At 35.5% G+C, this 25036-nt stretch overlaps 1 pseudogene; it reads right to left on the reverse strand.

Annotated features, from left to right (window-relative positions):
- Positions 1 to 1830: 1830 nt before the first annotated feature.
- LOC134239670 (ficolin-2-like) lies at positions 1831 to 24447 on the reverse strand (annotated as a pseudogene).
- Positions 24448 to 25036: the final 589 nt, after the last annotated feature.

The raw sequence follows: 25036 nt of genomic DNA on the forward strand, positions 1-25036 counted from the left end.
GCGTATGTAATCAACTGAGATATATAGACTCCGAATGCAGGTGATGAAGGTATATTGCTGAATAAGTTGACGATAGAAAAGTTAAAGTCATCCCGTCTATCATATAGCTTGGTTGTTAAATTACCATTAACGTCTTTTTCAAGTGAAAATCGAAGTATGAAACAGAATTGTCCGACTCTGTGGTATCCTTTATCTCAAGCTCATCAAGATATATCGTATCGACGTACGAATGGAATTGACCATTGTAAATTGACAATACGTCGTCGATATATCTAAATGTCGAGTTGAAGGCCACAGCCAGTGTTTTCTTCTTTTCATGCATAAGATTTTGCACAAATTCTACTTCATATGAATATAAAAATAAGTGCGCTGATAACGGAGCGCAATTGGTACCCATGGTATTCCAATAGATGGTTGGAATACCTGGTCTCCAAAAACTACAAAGAAATTGTCAACCAGAAATTCAAGCCTCTCTTTGATGTCAACTTCAGAGTACTTGTTTGTGCAATCAGAATATGTTTTAACAAAATAATTTTGCAAATGACCAATGACCAGGTAACTAAATTTACGAGTTCCAATTTTATTAAAAAAGCAGCTGTCAATGATATAAAAAAATCCTGGACTTTTATTCATCATTGGGAATGGTTGTATATAAAGTTGAAATTTTGTAAGTATTTAAGCTGTTGAGTGTGGTAAATTCTTGTGATTTCTAATTTCTAATTTATGAGCATCCACATCTGATTCACACCACCTCTTGAATATATATCTTTGTAAGGATTTTATGAAGTTTCGGAGTCCTATATATGAGTAAAAGTAGGTTTACCACTTGTAGAATTAAATCTTAAAGTTCTTCTAAAATACAATTTATATAATGAGGCTTACAATGTTGTTACCTGCTTTGTCGGCAGGGACCGGTACGTACTGATTATGTAGTCTATCTTATTCTTTTTTCACGTCCGGGTTATTGTATACAGAATGATTTTTTACTGCCCCTCAATCTTTCAATACGCGACTTTAACATGGATCTGATACATTTAATCCATTCAACAAGGTGTCAACGTCTTCATTTTCATATCTGGTCCATCGTCAGGCGTAATTTTCAACAGAATTCTTAATATTTATGAAATTCCGACGCCAGTTGAAGGATAAGGGTTCCCCATATTTAGGATCTTTTACAATGAGTGATCTAAGGTCGTAATATTAACTATATTTACGTCACCTGTAATAACGTGTCCAGTAGGACTATATAGTTTTAGGGCGAATAAGAACATAGAGTAAATAAAAGTTTAATATCAATTCTTTTTTTTTTCCGTTGTTTTCAGCGATTCTTTAAACAAACCTTTGTAAATAAAACGACTCTGCAACTCTTCCGTTCAAACTTAGATGTGACAGGGGCTCCGCCGTGTATCATTTGACTCAAAAAACTTGTCCTTTGACATTCGTTATAAATCTTATGTTAATTTGTCATACAAGTTCTACATGCCTAGTGTATATGTATAAATTACATACATTTACATTTTATCATTTCGTAGAAATTGTAGAGATACTGAAAATTTTGATTACCTTGTAATATATGCATTTAATTTTATGTTCTGGGGTACATCCTACGTAAATGAAGCTTGTAAGTAGATATGCCTAATGGTTTATAGTACTTTGTCTTTTTAGAAACATTTTATATAATATACCTGCTTATATGTTCAATATTTATTAATAATTGCTCTAAACGAAGAACTGATAATTTTACAGAATTTCATTTAAAAAAACAGATTATAGCTGTCCATGCCACGAATCTACATCATTTAGTGAGATAAGTAAATATTCAAACGTTGCTTATACTGTTTGAATTATAATCATTATATAAATGAAAATTTAATTATATTTCATAATACATTATCTAATTCTAGTCCCTGTGTCTGATCATCATAACAGTCTGTTTTAATGATTCAGTATGTTTCCAGTTATACCATATCGAGTATTCCCAACCAGACAGAGCTGACTGCGCGTACTGCCCGTTAAGATTTGCATAGGCACAGTTTCTGTACCACCAGGCTCCGTGATATGTTGTAGAACAGTCACCAACACTCCCGTCGTTGTCCTGGTCTTTAGTAGTAAATCTATATCCGCTGTTATAAGTCAGACCGTCACCTGTAGTAGAGTAGTATTGATAACCTAAAATTATCCTGATGTCAATAAAAGTAGAACAATTATCAAAACTGTATTCGTTATTTTCCTGTCTATTGAACAACTTCTAAATGACTTTAATTTGTAACGTACAAATGTTTATTATATACATCATACATTTTAGGACATATTAAAGAAGGCCACTTTTATTATAAAGTTTTTTTAAGGTATGATAAATGTAAGTTGATTAGTGGGATGTTACAACATAAATTAAAAAAAGTTAACTATCAAAAAGCTTAAACTGTCTCTTTTTTTCTACATTGTACAATTCAGGCATATGTTTGACCATTAATTTATCAGCTATAATTGGTTTAACCTGTGTAAAAGATTCATTGGTTTATGACACCGGGTTACTAAAAACACTACACTTGTGCATGGAATTTTTGGGACAACCCTCGTTTTAAATGATGTTGTAGAAATTGTGATTGTGGTTTCTTTGATTTAATGTTCACTGATATACATCGAGTATAAAAAATCATGCTGATCCCTCTCTTGCTTGTAAAGAAATTTTGTATAAAAAAGCATCCGTTAATCACCTGTGGCAGTTAATTTTATTAGGTATATGTACAAAAAATTACAAATAGACTTACCTGCAGTTCCTGAAAACCCGGACAAAGCGAGTTCGTATTTACTACCTTCATCCTCCACATAAAACGTGGAGTACAGAGCGTATGCTATAGCACCATCAAAACTTTGAAGTTCAACCCGGAGTTCCTGGTCTTTGTTCTTTGTCAACTCATAGATTGCGTCATTTCCTTTAGAATTTTTAAAAATATCTTAAATTCCAAATTCTTGTTTAAATTCCGATGCTACATTTAGATAGACACCTTATAATGTAAATAAAGTAAAGTAGTAAAGTAGTTTATAGAGGGATCCCCAGATTCTTGTTTATATTTTGACACTGCATTTAGATAGACACCTTATAATATTAATGTTGCATAAACTAAATCTTACCAATCCAGTAGTTTTTTGATGGATCCCCAAATCCTTGTTTATATTCTGACCACTTCTTGTAAAAATCTGTAGACCCGTCCTGTCTTCTTTGTAAAGCCTTTAATAGATTAAATGATTTTTAATTCGATTCAATTTTTAATGTAAGTAATTTAGGACCTTGATGTACTTATGTAAAAGATTTTGAAGAACTGATATAAATTCGTAAAGAAAAACATCTAAGATCAGTAAGTAATTTCATTTTCTTAGGACACGGAGTAGATTTTATAACAAGCTTAAGTTGTACTCACCGTCCACCCTCCCCCATCTGTACTCATGTCACAGTAAACAGACTTCAATACTGAGGCTCACACTCACCGTCCACCCTCATCCATCTGTACTCATGTCACAGTAAACAGACTTGACTACTTAGGCTTACAATTACCGTCCATCCTCCCCGATCTGTACTCATGTCACAGTAAACAGACTTTACTACTGAGACTGGCACTCACCGTCCACCCTCCTCCATCTGTACTCATGTCAAAGTAAACAGACCAAAGTACTGAGACTCACACTCACCGTCCACCCTCCTCCATCTGTACTAATGTCAAAGAAAACAGACGTTACTACTGAGGGTGAAACTCACCGTCCACCCTACTCCATCTGCACTCATATCACAGTAAAAAGACATTACTACTGATGCTCACACTCATCGTCCACCCTCTTCCATCTGTACTCATGTCACAGTAAACAGACCTTCCTACTGAGGCTCACACTCACCGTCCACCCTCCTCCATCTGTACTCATGTCACAGTAAACAGACCTAACTACTGAGGCTCACACTCATCCGTCCAACCTCCTCCATCTGTACTCATGTAAGACTCACACTCACTGTTTAACCTCTTCCATCTGCACTCATTTCACAGTAAACATACCTTACTACTGAGGCTTAAACTCATTATCCACCCTCCTCCATCTGTACTCATGAACTAGTAAACCGACCTTACTACTGAGGCTCTCACTCACCGTCCACCCTCCTCTCTATCTGTACTCATGTTAAAGTAAACAGACCTTACTACTGAGGCTAACACTCACCGTCCACCCTCCTCCATCTGTATTCATGTCACAGTAAACAGACCTTCCTACTGAGGCTCACCGTCCACCCTCCTCCATCTGCACTCATTTCACAGTAAACAGACCTTACTACTGAGGCTCACACTCATCATCCACCCTCCTCCATCTGTACTCATCTCACAGTAAACAGACCTTACTACTGAGACTGGCACTCACCGTCCACCCTCCTCCATCTGTACTCATGTCAAAGTAAACAGACCCAAGTACTGAGACTCACACTCACCGTCCACCCTCCTCCATCTGTACTCATGTTAAAGTAAACAGACCTTACTACTGAGGGTGAAACTCACCGTCCACCCTCCTCCATCTGTACTCATATCACAGTAAAAAGACATTACTACTGATGCTCACACTCATCGTCCACCCTCCTCCATCTGTACTCATGACACAGTAAACAGACCTAACTACTGAGGCTCACACTCGTCCGTCCAACCTCCTCCATCTGTACTCATGTAAGAATCACACTCACAGTTAAACCTCTTCCATCTGCACTCATTTCACAGTAAACATACCTTACTACTGAGGCTTACACTCATTATCCACCCTCCTCCATCTGTACTCATGAACTAGTAAACCGACCTTTCTAATGAGGCTCTCACTCACCGTCCACCCTCCTCTCCATCTGTACTCATGTTAAAGTAAACAGACCTAACTACTGAGACTCACAGTCACCGTCCACCCTCCTCCATCTGTACTCATGTCACAGTAAACAGCTCTTACTACTGATCAAGACTCACACTCACCGTCCACCCTCCTCCATCTGTACTCATGTCACAGTAAACAGACCTTACTACTACTGAGGCTTACACTCACCATCCACCCTCCTCCATCTGCACTCATTTCACAGTACACTGACTTTACTAATGAGGCTTTCACTCATCATCCACCCTCCTCCATCTGTACTCATGTCACAGTAAACAGACCTTACTACTGAGTCTCACACTCACCGTCCAACCTCAACCATCTGCACTCATTTCACAGTAAACAGACCTTACTACTGAGGCTTACACTCATCATCCACCCTCCTCCATCTGTACTCATGTCACAGTAAACAGACCTTACTACTGAGTCACACTCACCGTCCACCCTCCTCCATATGTACTCATGTCACAGTAAACAGACCTTTTACTGATGCTCACACTTACCGTCTAACCTCTTCGATCTGCACTCATTTCACAGTAAACAGATCTTACTACTGAGTCACACTCACCGTCCAACCTCTTCCATCTGCACTCATTTCACAGTAAACAGACCTTACTACTGAGGCTTACACTCATCATCCACCCTACTTCATCTGTACTCATTTCACAGTACACGGACCTTACTAATGAGGCTTTCACTCATCATCCACCCTCCTCCATCTGTACTCATGTCACAGTAAACAGACCTTACTACTGAGTCTCACACTCACCGTCCAACCTCTTTCATCTGCACTCATTTCACAGTAAACAGAACTTACTACTGAGGCTTACACTCATCATCCACCCTCCTCCATCTGTACTCATGTCACAGTAAACAGACCTTACTACTGAGTCACACTCACCGTCCACCCTCCTCCATATGTACTCATGTCACAGTAAACAGACCTTTTACTGATGCTCTCACTTACCGTCTAACCTCTTCGATCTGCACTCATTTCACAGTAAACAGATCTTACTACTGAGTCACACTCACCGTCCACCCTCCTCCATATGTACTCATGTCACAGTAAACAGACCTTTTACTGATGCTCTCACTTACCGTCTAACCTCTTCGATCTGTACTCATGTCACAGTAAACAGACCTTACTACTGAGGCTTACACTCATCATCCACCCTACTTCATCTGTACTCATGTCACAGTAAACAAACCTTACTACTGAAGCTTACACTCACCGCCCATCCTCCTCCATCTGTACTCATGTCACAGTAAACAAATCTTACTACTGATCAAGACTCACACTCACCGTCCACCCTCCTCCATCTGTACTCATGTCACAGTAAACAGACCTTACTACTACTGTGGCTTACACTCACCATCCACCCTCCTCCATCTGTACTCATGTCACAGTAAACAGACCTTACTACTGAGGCTCACACTCACCGTCCAACCTCTTCCATCTGCACTTCCATGGCGTAACTTTACTTTATAAAGAATAATGAAAGAAAAATCATATAGTAGGGATATTTAAACTTATGAATTGTGATCAATTATAAATTTTGAAATATTTAAGGACTTATTATCGGGAAAAAATAATTAACAAAGGCGTAAGCAATACATAGTTATGTGGTTGTTCGAGAGTTGGTGGCGCAAATTAACTGTAGAGTTTACGCTAAATTGAGAGAATAATTTTGTTTAGTATGATCAGGAATTGGGTCTACTTTACGTTCATTCTGGTGAAGTCATTCAATTTGTTAATATTATTTGGGCGGAATGACTTCAATCTGTGCATCCAGAACGTTTCTTTGCTTTTCCTCTGAGCATCTGTCCATCTTGGGTTATGGTCAATCACCACTACTGTCATGTCCTCCCATTTGTGACCCTCAAGGTTGAAATGTTCCCCAACGGGTTCATTGAGTTTTTTGGTCCTAATGGTCGAACGGTGGTTATTGACTCTCCTACGGAGATCTCATGTTTCACCAATATACTGTTTGGAGCAAACTTTGCAACTGATGAGATAAATGCAGTTTTCAGTATGACAGGACAAATTCCCTAGTATTTTGTAGCTGCAGCCTGTAACAGGGCTGTTAAAACTGTCTGTGCCAGTGCTGTGCTTACAAAGAAGACATCTCCTGTCAGAGCAAGTTTTAAAGCCCCCGTTAGGTAATGGGTTGTACAGTCTGGTCCTTACTACCATGTCCTTTAGATTCCTTGGGCGTCTGTATGCAGCCAATGGGGGTTCCTTAAAGACCTCTGCCATTCGTTTGTTTAAATGGAGAATCGGTAGGTTCTTTTGAAGGATACCGCTAAGGTTCTTAAGGACGGGATGGTATGTGGTTACCAGAGGGACCCTGTCGCTATTGTCTTTTTCCTTGTAGCGTAATAGGTTTTGCCTGTCATGTTCCGCCATCTCATCAATAGCTGTTTGTACGGTGTGGGCATTGTAGCCTCTTTTGCATAAGTGGGACTTAAGAAGACCACTTTGCTCCTGATATAAGGCAGGGGACGAACAGATGCGTCGAATTCTGGTGGCTAGACCCTTAGGCACTCCCTTAAAGTGTGTGGGGGATGACAGCTAGTGGGCATAAGATATAGGTGAGAGTCTGTGGGTTTGGTGTGGAGACTGAATTCGATTTCACCATCAATCAGGGTAGATGTAGTATCTAGGAATACGTTTTTCGAATTAGATACGTCTACTGTAATTTGATCGACTGATGAAAGGTGTTGGCAAACGTAATGAATGCCTCGAGGCTCTCGCGACATTCCACCCACTTCATCTCTATATTACCGTTCACGGTAGCTCAGTCGGTAGAGCGCTCGCTCCGTGATCGGGAGGTCGTGAGTTCGTTAAAATGGGTAGCAACTGTTCCTTCGCCATGCGCTCGGCACTTTGAAGTGAAAGTTGCGGGTCCTTCGGATGAGACCTTAAAAACCGAGGCCCCGTGTCAGCGGCAGGCGCTGGCACGATAAAGATCCCTCACTGCTCAATGGCCCTGAGTGCCGAGTAAAGGTCAAAATTTGAAGCCCTTCACCGGCATACGGTGACGTCTCAATATGAGTGAAAAATTCTCGAGAGGGACGTTAAACAATATACAATCAATCAATCAATCATCTCTATATCATCAATGAAACGCAACCAGCTATGGGGCCTAAATGGTGCTTGAAGTAACAAGCGTAAATTAATACAACGCGGAAAAAGTACTTCTACAGTACGTATACGAAGAATGAAAATAAAAATTTTAATTCTCAGTTTACTAAGCAACCGTAATACCATTTTTTAAATCATTTAAATCGGTGAAATCAGAGGGATCTACAATAGGTTTCCACTGTGCCTGTCCGTTCATCTGTCTGTCTAGCTGTCCCGTTGTCTACCTGTCTACAGTTTACGCTTCGCGGGTTCCAACTCAGTTTATAGCGTATGAAATGGGTAGCTATTAAATTCATTGCTTATAATTTAATTTTCATCCATTTGCTGATGATGTGAGAAAAAAAGATGATTGTTCTAACAAAATGACTTCAAATTTTACAAAATTTAAATGTAACGTGTGGCGCATTGATACGTTTTGACGAAAGTCATTGTGACGTGGCAACCCATTTTATATGATTTAAAGTAAATTTTTTATCCAATCAAATACAGCGTTACAACCAGAATCAAATTATTCCTAAATGGTTTTCTGCACTTATTTTCTAAATGCTTGAAGATATTGTGCTGCTTTTTGGAAGGGGTGTGTATCTTGGTAAGAAAAAGTTCAAGTTTGCATTTTCTTCTACTTCAATATTTTTTAACATGCCTCTAAATTTTCACAAATTCTTAAATACATCCCTTGATAGAGGGCATATCGCTTTCTGTGAGCAAACTTTAATTCCCTTCACCCATGGATGCTTTGTGGCAATGTTGGTTGAAATTTGTCCAGCGGTTATTGAAAAGAAATCGACAGACAGAAGCCGGATACTCTTTTATCAGAAAAGCTCACTTGCGCATTTGGCTTTACATTATAAATTAAAACATACCAACAAAAGTTGGTGAAATGAAGTTGCTTGTATTATTTGTTTATTCAAAGAACGATTTCCAATCAGAATGAACATGTTAAGACTTGGATCTAATCAACATCACTGTATTTTTAAGCGCTTCTTTTCTTCGGTTCCAGTGATACCAATGCACGTATTTATCACCATTCACAGCAGAACGGGCGTATTCTGCGTTTAGGTTCGACCAGGCACAATTGAGATACCACCAGGCTCCATGATAGAATGAAGGACAGTTCCTACTCTTCCCGTCATTATCCTGATCTTTAGTGCTGAATCTCAAATTATTGCTATAATTCAAACTGTCACCTGGAAGAGAATATTAATAGTTTTAAGGCCTAAGTTTAAGCTTGCCATCGATACAAGTGATTACTTGTCATATGAATGATCAATCTTGTAAAAGATGTAGATTTTGATTCAATCATTTAACCAATCAATCGCTAACAATAAAATTTTATTTCCAGAATGCCCACATTTCTTCTCATAATCAGACATGAAAATTGTATCCCTTGAAAATATGAGATTTGATAATATTCATAGGGATGCATAGAGTATACAGTAGGCGGATTCTAAATAGGGTCTCCGATTTTATGAACTATTTCTTATAGACTCCACGACATTCCTATCACTTTCATTTAGCAAGCGGAACTACCGCGGCAAATTGTTGAGTTTTTTATGTTTTATTTTTCATTGACACAGAAAGCGCTTAAGGTCATTGGCAACGAAGGGTTTCCGAAGAAAAAAAAGGTTTATACATAGGTTTTTTCACTTATGAAAAAAAAGTCATTGAGAGTGATCTCCCGTATGGAATTTTCTAGGCGCTGAAAACAAATAAAGCATATGTTACAGGCTGAGAGGTGAACAAAAGCACGTGTGTTTTTTATCGGATATATTCAACTCTACAGTAATAAAAGAAAAGCAGCGAAAGGTTTGTTGACATTGTGCTGAGGGGGCAGACAGTAAACAGGTCGTCATTTAGAATAGGTACTTGAATGCTGGGAAGTATAAAGATGTGAAATAATTATGCTGAAAGTTGTGATAGCTAGGTAGACCGGATGAGAACGATTCTATAGGTTATGTGAAGTAGACACTATTAAAAGTTACTAATAAATATTTGCAAACATGTTTTATGACAGTTTGTTTCTAATAAAGTAAATTATAGAATGGAAACAAACAACCAGTCTCTTGATCATTATGAATACTGATTAGATGTTAAGGGAAGTAATTCAAAATTAAAGAACAGTGCTGGTATATCTGTGTTTTGTTTCAATATTTACATTTTCAGCCAAAGTATATGCATGTCAACGGAAATAAGATTCCAAAAATTGTACATGTATTTTATGTATAAACCTTATGAAAAAAATGGGTTTTGGAGAAAACGTATGGCTAAAGATAATATAGGCCCTTTTTATCAACATTTTACATAAGAAATGCATTGAAAATTGTAAAAACATTGATTTGACAAAATCTATAAAGGAAGGCTGGCTTCATGGGTAAAAAGGTCCTGAATTGAACATGTTTGGTACCATTAAACCTGTTCAAAAAATCTTGAAAAATTCTATACGAAAGCCAGAAACATTGAAACATTGCCAATGTCCTTAACAGGCTGAGCTACGCAAGAAGTATTGAATTATCATATATCTCATGAAGAACACTAGCGTGACTGAATCTCTTTATATTACGATCATGAAGAAAATATTAAATCCTTTGTCTTTGTCATTGTATAGCATTTTCCCTGAATTTTTTAACCCGTGTCTAGACAGGAAATGGAATAAAACTAAATTTCAGTTGGAATGTAAAAACAAACAACGGAGAATTTAAAGATTTTAAATTAAACTGAGTTGTCATTTACTGAGGACATTACAATTGTTAACAGTATTTGGTATGTTATAAATAGACCTACCTGCTGTTCCTGAATACCCCGTCACATTGAGTTTGTATTTTGTGTCCTCGTCCCCGATATAAAACGTGGAGTACTGAGCGTATGCTTTGTCACCATTAAATCTTTGTAGGTCAACCCGGAGTTCCTGGTCCTTGTTCTTTGTCAACTCATAGATTGCGTCATTTCCTTTTAAAGGAATATCAAAACTGTTTTATTTTTTAATGTAACGTGTGTTGCCTATAATTTGCTTTTGTAATATAAGTTTGAAAAACGCGCGCTTGAAAAAAATAAACATTTTTCGTAATCAAGGGATCTCATTTAAAAAACTCATATTTGTCGATGTCGTTTTAATATATCGGCCCCAACACAAAAATCTCTTGAGGATAAATATAGGAAAAGAAATAGCACAAGTAATTATAGATGCAAGAACAATTAAAGGGAACCCTTACATTATAAGACCTTAAGATAATACCTAGTATTTCAAGTAATATCTGTGACTCCACGAAGAACAACAAGATTTACATCTAGACTAAATAAATTTGCACCACAAAGTGTATATAATCGTAAGAACGCTTCAAATGCTAAGACTTCTGAAGAGAAGAAAAGTACATATTCCATTCCAGCACCCCTAAAAGCTTGCCACGTACGATGGTTAAACAGAATGGAGGCAATACCTCACCCAATTAAATCACATTGCCTAAAGAAAATGCAAACGGGATAACTCGGAAGAATTAGATACGCTGACTGAGTATTTAGGAGATAACACATTAAAATTTCATATCTCAAGACCTGAAAATTTACAACAAGATTAAAAATTGCGATGTCAGAAATTGAGATATATCTCTTGGTACAACAATCAATACAAAAGAAACAGATGTAAATGAATATGTTTCAAAATTGCGATCAAAAGAATTTATCAACAAAAAACAAAGATAATCTCAAATCCTTACAATAAAGAAAAAAAATGTGATTATTATTTAAAATCTTTTCAAAGTGCATATCAGATAGAGGATGTTGTATGCACAACTGTTTGCCAGAGTACAAATTTAAAATCCCTTTGAAAAACATATGATGTTGAGGATAACTCTGATCAGGAAACTGTTTTGGATCATGTGTTCAACATTTCAGAACTTTTTAATGGATAAGAAAATAATTTTTATGATGATAAATATTAAACTGTTTAAACTGAGGTTCCGCGCTGCCGTAGGTGCTGTCACGGCGCCGGGCTTGCTCCCTCCCTTTTGAATTTTTTGTATATAAAATTCATATGTCCATTGGCCTAAAATCAAGGAAAAACATTTCTTATTTGTAAGAATTTGTCAGCTTCCGGGGGCTTCGCCCTGGACCCCAATAATGACCTTGCATTTTATTGTTATTTCATATAAAATATAAAGAGACAGTAATATTATACATTTATTGCATGATTGTGAGGGAGACATAAAGATTTCTTCGCCCATGAAAAATCATATTCCCCGAGGGCAAAAGGCCGAGGGGAATATGATTTTTCATGTGTAATGAAATCGTCATATCTCACGAACACGCATGCAGAAAATTGTTTATTATACCGAAATAAACGAAATGCAGGAAATTCGAAGAAAGATCAAATGGATTAAATAGACATTTGATAAGAACAAAATGAAACAGCTCTAAGTTATATAAAATTTCTTCGTAAAAAAAGTCCATGTAATTTACACACCAGCAACATTCAAACTTAACCCATGAGAACATTGTTCTAAATATTTATATATATTTTACACGTATGAATCGACAAAATCAATCAATGATATAAACAATTTGACTCAGTCATAATCATATCAGTCGCTATATTGTGACGTCACAATCGTGAAACACGACGTTTTGTTGCAGGGCAAACACGACGGTCACATGACTGACTCGGCCAATCAGAGTCTTTTATTACTGTAAACGTATAACATTTGGCTGTGTATTCTTTTTAGCGGCTTTGGCGGAACGCAGCAACCGCTAAATCAAGTACAACGCTAAATGTCTTGCACATATTCACATAAATAAGAAATTGAAGAAATGCGCTAAATCAAATCTACGCTAACTTATTCAAAAGTCATTTTCCGCCAAATATCGTACACGCTAAATATAATACATTTACAGTATTCTTTTTAATTATTTATTTGAAGTATAATAAAAATGTTACTTTAACTAATTTTACCGATCCAATAGTTTTTAGAGGGATCCCCAAATCCTTGTTTATATTCTGACCATGTCCGGTAAAAATCTGTAGACCCGTCTTGTCTTCTTTGTATAGCCTAAAACATTTAAGGGTGTGATTAAGATTTAATTTGAAATAAATTTAAATTTCATTAACAATCCCGTGAAATTCTTTAAATTAAAGATTTCAAGTTTTAATACAGTTTTAAAGATATTATTTATTGTCTACATAGAACATGTTACTGTTAACTTACCGTCCAACCCCCTCCCTCTGTTGTCATGTCACAGTACACATTCTTCTTTCGTTTTCCATCCGGGTAAATTGTATATACACCATCTTTTCTTTTCCGACCTGGATTTTTCTTTAGTATAGTTGAACAGTCTCTGTTCTTGTTATCTAAATTAATTAATAAAAACAGCTTAAGGTAACAAGCATTAAAACTGTTAATAGAAGGTAAGATGAGCATATTACTGATTTTATTTTGTAAGCCTTAAAATGCCTTGCAAAGAAACATTGATACATTTTTTACAGGGGGTAATTAAAAGTATATATTGAGAAAACAGCGCAAAAATATTATTTTGTATCACTCAAAAACTATCAAAGCTCTGTGGTACAGGCACTAATTAACAAGGACGTGATACAATTTACTTGAAAATAAAATGTACCGTCTTGATAGACACCCTTGGATATTTCCGTCACTTTATACGTAGAAAGAACATCCACTTTGAAGGAAACAGGATGCACATTCTTCACATGAGATCTAGTCAGTCTCCAAAACCAGCGAGAACTTTGAAGGCGTTGATAAAGTTTTGCTGCAGAAAGTTTTTTTAAGCAGTGTCTGAGTTAAAAAATATTTATGAAGAAGAATACTAGTAGTGAAATAAATTGGGACTTGATTTATTAGATCTCAAGGCGAATAAAAATGGAACGTAAAAACAATCTGTTAACTGGAATTCCAGTGTCAATGAACAATAAGTAACCAAAGAATGAATCAAAACATTCGTGAAGGGATAAAAAGAAAGAGTCAACGATGACATACTGGTATACCGTCATATTCGTCCAATTTTTGTTAAACTGATTTTTGCATTTACTAGGATTGATTTCAAATCCTAGCCTCACTGCACATATTATAGTCCATCGGTAGATATTATTGCCGGCTGAAAAGTTGCATTTGTACACACTGTCGTTGGGGACATAATGTACCTTACCTTCACTGCACATACGTATAATCACCAGATATTGTTGTTGAAAGATGTTTTGTTGTTTTGAGGTAGTTTCGTGAATGTAATTTGTGTTTATTTCACACTCACGTCTGTCTCGTATGCTATTTCATGCAGCGAACGAATTGAAACGAGGATTTACACCCTTCGCGCTTTTTTTGAACGAATCTTATCAAACAATTATATTGAACTCAAAAACATTCCATAAAGAAGAAAAGTTCTTTTTAGATACTACAATGCGTATTCAATTAACAATTTAGGAAAATTGGAATTTTTCTCTGTAAAGAATTAGCTAAATCAAAGATAATACAGAAGCAGAATTTAATGAAGTTTATTAAGAAGGATATGGAGATAACGTACTAAGTTAGTTCATCCTAAACTTTTTTATTAAGAGTAATCTTATGACATGTACCTCTAGTAATTTAACAATTCAGAATATAAATCTCCCGTATTTTTTACGTTTTGATGTCATAGGTCTACTGAAGATCTACTGAAACAGCCTGGAATGCCACAAAGATTACACAGAATTTATGTACTATATTATTCATCAAAAAACAGAAATATTTAATCTAATTCTTGATCTTATGTCATAAAATGCTTCAGAGACAACAGCAATTGCATTTGTAAATCACAGAGAATCTTCAACTACGACAGCCTAACAAGGTTTTAATTGTCTTTCATGCCAAGAAAATGACAATACTGCCTTAAAATGGATGAATTTTTAATTCTAAACTTTTGGGAAGAAGAATCGATTCGATACAATGTTAAAATCTAAAAATAATGAGAAACAAAATAATTTCGGCTTTTTTTATTCCAACTTACGTGAAATACGTATATCTCATATACCCATCCATGCGTCAACTTAAATATTATTACGTTTAATGTTTGTTAACGCGCTGAAAACTCTCCTCACAAGTAAACATTTTGATATTTAATTTTGGGGGACAAAATCTTTAAAATATGAATCATAATTTTCGACACAAGTGATTAGAATAAAAATATTATATAAAGTGATTCACCTTATTGTTACACACAAACTTAGTTTTAAGACACATATTAATTTACTATAAATTTTTAAAAAATACCGTGCTTACGTATCCTTTTTCTAACTCTGACAAGTGGAAAGAGGTGTATTACTTTTGCCAAAAGTTTCATTTTTTACTATCAGCCCAATCTGATAATGCCATGGAAGTTTGTTTTGATTTTTTTGTATACAATTCATGACCTACCTTAAATAACCTGGAAAGCATGTCGTTGATATGACAAAGATATTTAAAAAAATATATACCTTTGAGTGAGGGATGAACTGTTTCGCCACTCGAGTAAGTCGATATAAGGACAAGACACAAGCTTATCTGGATAACAGACCTCATATTGTTCTATGTGCCGTGCAACCATGAGTTTACTTATATATAGTAAGTGACCAATGCAAACCCATCATTATTGCGAAAGGTGATACCCTATTCACGCAGAAGAAATCGATTCTTTGATATAAACAAAAAATTACTCCAAAGTTATATATAAATATATATAACTGGAAAATGTTCCGACCGATTAACCGGTTAGTCGTTTCATGATATATTTTTTTCATTTTCTTTTCATATATACAAGAAGGCTATTAAAAAAGACATTTGAAGTTACATTCTGTTTATCATTTTGATCGGGGAATTTTATGTACGTAGGAGTTTATTCTATTTTAATTTCAACCCACAAAAAAAATCAAGAAAACCCTGAATCTTCTTTGAGAAGTTAGACAGGGACAACTTTCCAACACAGATGTTGAGAAGTTAATTCTGCATTGTTAGCATAATCAAAATTATGTCTGAACTCTTACTTTATTTAAAATTTACAACTTTCTTTCTAATGATAAAATTTAATAGATAACGGCAAAATATAGACATACCATAATTAAAAGTGCTTAACGGTCATGTTTTATTATCATTAAAAAATCACACACAGAAATATCTGGGTAACGACATGGTGTTTTAAAAATAGTAATTAACACTTAACAAATTGACCCTCCCGACAAGATCCACACTGCCCTGTATTGTCACATTCATTTTCATTCATTTTCTCTTTAAGAACTTGAATTTCTTTTATTAATGCACGGTCATTGTTTTTTAGGACCACGCTTTCATTTCTTTCACCATCTTCAAGTTCTTTCATTTTTCTGAGATTGCTTTTAAAAGTGATAATTTAAGATTTATTCAAAGTTTTGATTTTTTTTCCAAGGTCATATTTTTATTGTAATTTACTGACCCGTATATCGCTTTTAATTTCTCTTGAAGTTTGGCATATTCCTCCTTCATTACTCGGTATTTTATCTCCAAATTCTTTAAGTCGCCTGTCACTTCGCTAAGTTACGACTTCATGTCTTGACTATCGATATCAGTTTTCCTGTCGGTAGCATCCATCACTAATTTTTGTATTTTTTGTACCATAGAAAAATGCATCAAGCACTCCTGATTTAGGATGTCCCGTAATACATTTGACGCTTTGTCGGTTACGGTGTTAGGCAACAAACCATTTTTTGCCCTCAGTTAAAGGCATTAGGGCAAATATTCCGTTTAAGTGCAAAAAGAGAATAAAGCGTGGTACTTGTAGAATACCCAACTGTTTAAATACATCGTAGCAGTGGGCGTTGGCGATCTAATAAAGAAGTATAAGTATGAGAATTTGTTGTTTTTTTTCCGTCGAAAAGATGGCTGATGATTGATATACATTTACCCTAACAATAGATATTTTGTCTCAAATGTAGAGTATATTCCGACTCTAATTGCTTGTACGTAAAAGTATTTACATGCTGACCTCATGAGTCTCTAATGCATTTTATCTACTATAAAAACTCTTGATTGGTAATTTAAAAAAATATTGATCCCCAGAAATAAAAGTTATAGACCTTAATTTTGGCAATTGAGAAAATTGTAAAGAAGGGATGGGGCTTATTAATTTATTTTCTTATATATATTATGAATATTATTAAACGATTGAGGGGCAATATGGAAACTATCTGTCCTTCTGATATATCCCGATCACGATACGGAGAAAACTGCGGGTTTTACCCGTCGACAGAGGGATACTCACTCCTCCAAGGCACCTGATCCTACCTCTGATGTTTTAGAGATCATGTTTGTTCCGCTCCAACTGTGCATTGTTTAATGGACTTTTGAGCTTGAATACTGTTCGTTATCTCCATAAATTACACTTTCAAGTGATACTTCAACTAATACCAATAGGTCCTTTCTTAAAAGAAAATATTGAAAATCATTGATCAGTTTTAAATTATTTTAATATTCTAAACAATCAAAATGAATTTAAAATACCAAACATATTGTGGATTCCTAAACATAAAATCCCTTACAAATAAAGATATATAGTGGGTTCGAGCAAATGTTTCTTTCCTCCTCGCTAAAATATTTACAACTTTAAACTTCTATCGAGGCCAAATCTAGTTGAAAATTACGAAAACGGATTGATGAAAAAATTCAATTCTCGGATATATATTTGTATTTTTTATGCTAAGAAAAATTAGAATGAAATTATGTCACCTTGCCTTTATTGTAGTGAAATTGGGACACTTTCTGAATATGAATCTTCTTCTTGTTTTTATGCACAATTATAATTATTCTAAAACTACGTAATAAACAAAGGAATTGACAAATTAAAAAATGGTGAAATGTTTTGCTTTTCACATATATCAAGTAATTTCCTTTCCTCTTTTAGAAAATGAAAAGAGAATGGTAGTAGCCTTTTTGCAGTGAAAAAGGGGCATATCAAAAATAGGACTGATTTTATCTAACTTAATATTTTTGTGGTCTAAATGGGTTTACATAACATAAACAAATGGTTGAAATGCTATATAATTCGTTTCTTAAAATTAAATTATTCTTAAGTTTTGAAAGAATTTTCTCTCAATCCTTTATTTTATAACACACAACGCTGTTTTAAGTGGAAAAGTGGGAAGCGGATGTAAAAAGGCGACAAAATTACGACTTTTACCAATATTATATAAAAATAGCCCTTTGATTAGGTGGATCCATAGATATATCGACTTCACAGAAAAGCATATCGACCGAGTACGAAGTGCGAGGTCGATATGTTTTTTCTGTGAAGCAGATATATCTATGGATTGACTGAATTAAAGGGCTACATTTGTTATATTATTTTTTACATAGGTTGACAAAACACAATTAGAAAATAATGGGAACAAGGCACAAGATTCCTCTCTTTAACACTTACAGACTAGAGATCAAAATACTATAAGTAAAAGAAGCAGTGTTATGTAATTGTGTTCCCTTAATCGATTGAGTAATTTAGATGATTTACTTATTCAAAATACTACATTTATTTGCTTATGTTTTTATCAATTTTTGACAATATGTTCAAATACAGTATCCTAATTCAAGGCATTGTTATGTCTCATCATTTACAGAACATTAAAAATATTTATATACAAGATGAAGTATATTTTTTTCAGAAACATTTAGTCATACACTGTATTGGATGAAATCAGTACTTTTTTTGTTTTACAGAAAATTATCTCCACTTTAATAAACATAAAATCGATATGCATTTCAGATTCTGTAAATAGTCACTCAAGTCTTTCTGCTGTTATCTACTTAATCATGTGATAAAGTTTGATACAATCAGAGAGCTTGGATTAATGATATAATATAATATCATGTAATATATGAATAAAAAATATTTTAGGGGTTGCATTCAAATGATTCATAGAATTTTTTTAAAAGCCAAGCTAATGCATTTATGATATTTTTTATCATCAATAACAAGGGTGAGTAAGGTCTTCAACAAAAGGAGTAGGACTAAAATTGTTTTCTTGTGCTTCTAGTCTTTTTTAACTCTTAAAAAAATAAAAGAATCTAGACTTAGAAATTGATGTCTCAAAATAAATTATGTTTCAATTTTTTTTAAATTGAAATGCCAGAATGAGCAAGCTTTTAACATGCACAATCAAATTCGTTAATCTTGCATACCTGGAAACATTATAGCGCAATTTGACCTTCTTTTAACAGTGACGTTTTTGTGTATTCAATTGTGACGGCAATCAAGGGCATTGTGACATGTCTGATACGACACTGCATGAAAACGTATGCGCAGATTAAGTAGATTGGGCCTCGTTCGTTCTGTACAGCAATTTATTAGAGAAGTTGTGTAAATCAGACGTGGATAATTAAACTTCAAGGAAAATTTTATTAAAACTCCACAGGCACGTAGCAACCGGGAAGGGGTGGCGCTGCCCCCCTCCCACTATTTTCCCCAACATTACCTTTACTAATGTTTATTGAAAGGTTGGTTGTCCCCCCCCCCTACTTCTGACAACAGTAAAGTGATATCATGGAAATTTAGTATTGTATGTAGCAAAATTGGAAGTGCAAGAAAGTTGGCGTCGGTCACTACCACCCCCCTACCAAAAAAAGGATATTCGAGTTTGGGCAATTTCATTTTTTTTTGGCTTGTCAACTTTTACAGGTTGGTAAAAAAAAATTCTCTGGCTACCCTCCCCCTTTCCAAATCGATGCTACGTGTCTGTTCAAAGGAACTTTTAGATACCTTGAAATACCAAAATTTTATCAAAGCCAATAAAGTCAAAACTTCAACAATTTGTACAACAATCTCCAACGATAAATTAAATTCGAGAAGTTTTTGACAGCAATGAAGCTGCATCTTCAATAAAAACTCGTAAATATACTTAGACTGTCAGTAATTATTTGTACAATTATTATGTTATGGACATATGATATAAACAAAAAATAGAAGCCTGGATTGGTATATATTTTTTGGCTTAATTTCATTGCAAATGATGCAAATAACACATTTCTCGAATATATAGAAATTGTAAACCTTCCATGATGTTCAAAATTTTGCCCTTATAAAAACCATCCTTATTAATCTATACAAATATTTTCACTTCAAATCCGATGTTTGGGAAATTTTGAGTAAGAAATTAAAAAATACGCGGTAAAACTCATTGATTTTACTCATTTAAACATGACCCAAGTTGTTATTTTCACATTTTTGACGTAGGTTTGTTTGTATCATCTGTCCTTAAAATATAATAAGTTTGTTCACAAAAGAATGAAATGTAAGGAGATCACAAACAGTATTCAAGCTCAAATTCCATAAAACGATACAAAATAGGAGCAGAGCAAACACGGACCACCAAAACATCCGAGGTGGGATCGGGTGCCATTGAGGAGTGAGCATCCCCTGCTGACCAGTCACACCCGCCGTGTGCTCCTTGTCATGATCGGAAAATAACGGGAAAATCCGTCGTCAATTCAGTGTATAAATATTGGACTTACAATTAGTTTGAAAAACGTCAGTCAGCATTTCAATCAATAATACGGTAGATCACTTAATATTCGCGACCCCTTATTTTCGTGAGATTGCCATCGACCCTTTATAAGTGAGACAAAATTTTCACAAAGTATGGTTTTGCTCTATAGAATCTTAAGGAATCCTAGTATATGAAGGAATGAAATTTTTGCGAGTAAACTGTTTTGCATAATTACCCGAAAATAAAGTTCTCGTGAATAAAAAGTGATTTACAGTAAGTTGTATTTGCTAACAAGATCATTGTATCGACAATTGAACTTACGAAACGATGACTTTATGCAAGGATGCTTATATTCTTATTCCATAATCTTGCATTTTGATAATTTACCTCTTTATTGAAATTGTTCATTCGTAGAAAACAGTTCTGCTTATAACGAGGCGCAATTGGTTCCCATAGGAATTCCAATAATTTAATAAAAAAAAACCTGGTCTCCAGAAAAAGCATAGATATTGTCGATCAGAAACTCAAGCATTTTTTTAAAACAAAATAAATTTGCAAATAACCAATGACAAGGTGAGTAGATTCACGAGTTTTATTTTTATCAAAAAAGCAGCTGTCAATGATATCAAAAGCCTGAACTTTAATCTAAAGTCAATAAATGATTTGTTGAAGTTTCACGGCGCTTATTATTTGACCTTGATGGTTTGACTGCATTTTAAAATTCCATATTGTAATGCATACAAGTTGTATATGGTGATCAAGATTTATCCACAACTGCCTTAAAGGGGTCAATGGGAGGATCAAAGGTTGATGTTAAAGTAACGGACAAGTAATTTACTATTTATTCAAATGATCTGAAAACAATGAAAACACGATAACTTTTAGATAGAATACTAGTGTGGCGGTCAGCCGGGTTCGATCGCCGGTGGCCAGATAGCTCAGTTGGTAGAGCACCTGACCGGAGTTTCAGGGGGCCCGGGTTCGAATCCCGGTCTGGTCCGCTGCATTTTCTTCTCTCCCGTTACATTTGGTGCCGTGCCATGCCCTGGAATTGACGGGTGAAAGACCTGCCAGGGATGAGCCTGGGTTTGGGTCTTTGGAGGGCCAAAGACCTTTAAGGAGGGAGGAATGTGGCGGTCAGCCGGGTTCGATCGCCGGTGGCCAGATAGCTCAGTTGGTAGAGCACCTGACCGGAGTTTCAGGGGGCCCGGGTTCGAATCCCGGTCTGGTCCGCTGCATTTTCTCCTCTCCCGTTACACTAGTAAGTCCGTTGTTTTCACTCTCTTAATATTTGAAACCTTCAAAGCCTGCATCCTCCGGTTCATGTATGAGATATGACAGGGGCTCCGCCATATGATTTCACTCAAAAACCTTGTCTGTTGACAAGCTTTATAGCACTGATGAAATTAAATGTTAAATTGTCTTACGTGTTCTTCATACATTACATGTGTATTTATATTGTACATTATATAATTATTGCTGTTTTTTTTAGGTCAATACGATGATTTAGACACCTGGGGAGTACAATATTCACTGAGCCCGAAGGGCGAAGTGAATATTGTACTTCGAAGGTGGCTAAATCATATTGACCGCAAAAATCAGCAATAACTGTTTTATTATATGATTAAATGATAGCACAAACTCCTACAAGACTGTTTCTTTCCTTAATTTACAGTTTTAACAAGAAATTTCAACAAGAACACATTGTAATAGAAAAAATTGAACAGGTCAATAATTCCTTATATTGGCCTGCAATAATTCCTTGTATTGACCTGGAACGTCACGTGCAGGTCACAGCGTAGTATTTTTCTAACACAGTTGGATCTCAGCCAATCAGAGAGAAGAAAATTATTCAATCATATAATAATAACATTTAATCATTCGAAGAAATGCTAAGAGATAGTGAAAAACATACTGTAGATTTATCATTGTACATGGGGGACCAGTGTTCGGGGATTTCATGGGTCACCCATACCCATGAATTAATATCCCAACAAACGGTTATTCTGTTAACATATTGATTCAATGAAGTATCGTATTTAAGAATAACCCGCGAAATTACTTCCCCACGAACAAGTCAAATTTGGCTAACCAACGAACATTGACCCCCACGAATTAAAATGATTCCTCGGGACCTTTTAATGCATGTATTTTATTTTATGTTCAGAGGTTCATTCTACATACATGAAGTTTGTACGTAGATGTGCTTAATGTTTTGTATTATTTTGTATTTTAATAAACATTTTATTTCAGAAACATGCTTACATGTGCAACATTTATTTTTAATTGCTCAAACTAAGAACTGATAATTTTACAAAATTCTATTAAAAGAAACAGACAGTAGCTGTCCATTGCACCAATCTATACCACTTAGTGAGATAAGTAAATACTCAAACTTGCTTATACTGTTTGAATTACATTATCATTAAAAAAATTGATAAATGAAATATATATATTTCATAATACATTAGTTTTATTCTAGTTCTTGTGTCCGATCGTCATCACAGTCTGTTTTAATGCTTCACTACCCTTCATGTGAAACCACATCGTGTATTTCCAACCAGACACACCAGACTGTCCGTACTGTCCGTTAAGGTTGGAGTAGTGACAGTCTTTGTACCACCAAGCTCCATGAAATAATGTAGCACAGTTATTACCATGCCTGTCGTTATCCTTGTCTTTAGTTGTAAAGCTATATCCATTGCTATAAGTCAGACTGTCACCTGTAGTAAAGTACTGATAACCTCATATAATCCAGATGTCAATTAAAATAGATCAATTATCAAAACTGTACTTATTATTATCCTGGCTATTGAACAACTTCTAAATAGTTTTAATTTGTAACGTACAAATGTGTATTACATACATTATTTTTTTTAATTTATCACACATTGTACGACAGATCTTGTATCAAGCAATTCTGAAATATCGTTTCTTATAGGTATTTATAGAAGGCACTATATATTCTACAAAACTACGCTCGTCTACAGAATTTTGGGACAAACCCTCTTTGAAACTAGTGTAGAAATTGTGGTTTCTTTAATTTAATGTTCACTGATATACATCGAGCATCAAAATTCATGCAGTTCCATGTCTTTCTTGGAAAGAAATATGGTTTAAAAAAGCATCCGTTAATCACTTATAAACGTTAATTAAATTAGGTTTGTACGAAAATTTACAGTTAGACCTACCTGCAGTTCCTGAGAACCCGGACACAGTGAGTTTGTATTTACTCCCTTCGTCCTCGAAATAAAATGTAGAATACCGAGTGTATGCTTCAGCGCCATCAAAACGTCCTAGCTCAACCCGGAGTTCCTGGTCCTTGTTCTTTGTCAACTCATAGATTGCGTCATTTCCTTAGAAAATATTTTAAGAAAAAATTCCGAATCCTTGTTTAAATTCCGATACTACATTTAGATAGGCACCTAATAATTTAAATACTTATCAATAAAGTAGTTTGTGTAGGGATCCCCAGATCCTTGGTTATATTTTGACACTAAATTTAGATAGAAAACTTTACATAAACTGATATTACCAATCCAGTAGTTTTGAGAGGGATCCCCAAAGCCTTGTTTATATTCTATCCACGTCCTGTAAAAATCTGTAGACCCGTCTTGTCTTCTTTGTATAGCCTTTAATAGATTAAATGATTTTAAATCGTTTTAATTTTTATAAAATGTCAGTTATTTAAGACCTTGATGCACTTATGTAAAAGATTTTGTAGAACACATGTAAATTTTCGTAAAGGTCTAAAAAAAATATAAGATCAGTAAGTAATTTTATTTTATTTGTATACGAGGTAGACTTTTTCCTCACTTTTTACCAGTTGTACTCACCATCCACCCTCCTCTATCTGTACTCATGTCACAGTAAACAGACCTTACTACTGAGGCTCACACTCACCGTCCACCCTCCTCCATCAGTACTCATGTCACAGTAAACAGACCTTACTACTGAGGCTCTCACTCACTATCCATCCTCCTCCATCTGCACTCATGTCACAGTAAACAGACCTTACTACTGAGGCTCTCACTCACCGTCCACCCTCCTCCATCAGTACTCATGTCACAATAAACAGACCTTACTACTGAGGCTCTCAGTCACCGTCCACCCTCCTCCATCAGTACTCATGTCACAATAAACAGACCTTACTACTGAGGCTCACACTCACTGTCCACCCTCCTCCATCAGTACTCATGTCACAGTAAACAGACCTTACTACTTAGGCTCACACTCACCGTCCACACTCCTCCATCAGTACTCATGTCACAGTAAACAGACCTTGCTACTGAGGCTCACACTCAACGTTCACCCTCCTCCATCAGTACTCATGTCACAGTAAACAGACCTTGCTACTGAGGCTCACACACAACGTCCACCCTCCTCCATCAGTACTCATGTCACAGTAAACAGACCTTACTACTTAGGCTCACACTCACCGTCCACACTCCTCCATCAGTACTCATGTCACAGTAAACAGACCTTACTACTGAGGCTCACACTCAACGTTCACCCTCCTCCATCAGTACTCATGTCACTGTAAA

Source organism: Saccostrea cucullata, unplaced genomic scaffold (genome assembly GCF_032062105.1).
Source record: "Saccostrea cucullata isolate Sc308-1 unplaced genomic scaffold, CSIRO_AGI_Scuc_v1 ctg1900, whole genome shotgun sequence".
Lineage (NCBI taxonomy): Eukaryota > Metazoa > Mollusca > Bivalvia > Ostreida > Ostreidae > Saccostrea > Saccostrea cuccullata.